The sequence below is a fragment of the Corvus brachyrhynchos genome, unplaced genomic scaffold, assembly GCF_000691975.1.
Source record: "Corvus brachyrhynchos isolate BGI_N302 unplaced genomic scaffold, ASM69197v1 scaffold150, whole genome shotgun sequence".
Classification (NCBI taxonomy): Eukaryota; Metazoa; Chordata; class Aves; order Passeriformes; family Corvidae; genus Corvus; species Corvus brachyrhynchos.
The window spans coordinates 2055276-2055757 of NW_008236162.1; the positions used below are offsets into that span (position 1 = coordinate 2055276).

Sequence of the window (482 nt, forward strand, 5' to 3'; positions counted from 1 at the left end):
TCCCCTGAAGGCGGCACGGCCGTGGGGCCCCTCACAAAGGCGTCCCTCTTCCAGGCTGCTAATTAGTCGCTGGAATTAAGCGGGAGCGTGCGGGAGCCAAACTCTTTGCAGATGTTGCCAGCACAGCCCCGGAGCACGTGGCTGCTGTCGGGGGACTCTTGCCAGCCCCCGCCGCTTGGGCTCGGGACAATGCCACCGTCACGGTCACAGTCCCAGAGCCCTTCAAGGTGACAACAGTGAGCTGCTCGCGCTCTGCTCCAGCCCCAGGGGGAATTGTGGGGTCTGACGGGACCAGGATGTCCCGTCCCACCTCATCCAAACCCCTCTGGGTGCAGGGGTGGATGGAGGATGCTCTTGGGGGACGCTCTCTGAGGAGGCTTCGCTCTCCAAAGGTGCTTGTGGGGTCAGAGGATGCTCTCAGGGGACGCTCTGCTCTCGGAGGGTGCTCTTTGGGGGATTTTTCCAGAGGGATGCTCTGCTGG

The 482-nt window shown here is 63.3% G+C and overlaps 2 protein-coding genes across 3 annotated transcripts in view; both read right to left on the minus strand.

Annotated features, from left to right (window-relative positions):
- Positions 1 to 482, minus strand: part of BMP1 (bone morphogenetic protein 1) — a 12584-nt gene that overhangs the window by 8303 nt on the left and 3799 nt on the right.
- Positions 400 to 482, minus strand: part of SFTPC (surfactant protein C) — a 19373-nt gene continuing 19290 nt past the window's right edge. Inside the window, exon 7 of one of the 2 annotated variants that reach the window (XM_017731892.1) lies at positions 400 to 445. The gene's annotated coding sequence lies outside the window, so the exon portion shown is untranslated. The remainder of the gene's footprint in view (positions 446 to 482) is intronic. The other variant, XM_017731883.1, reaches the window with a different exon arrangement.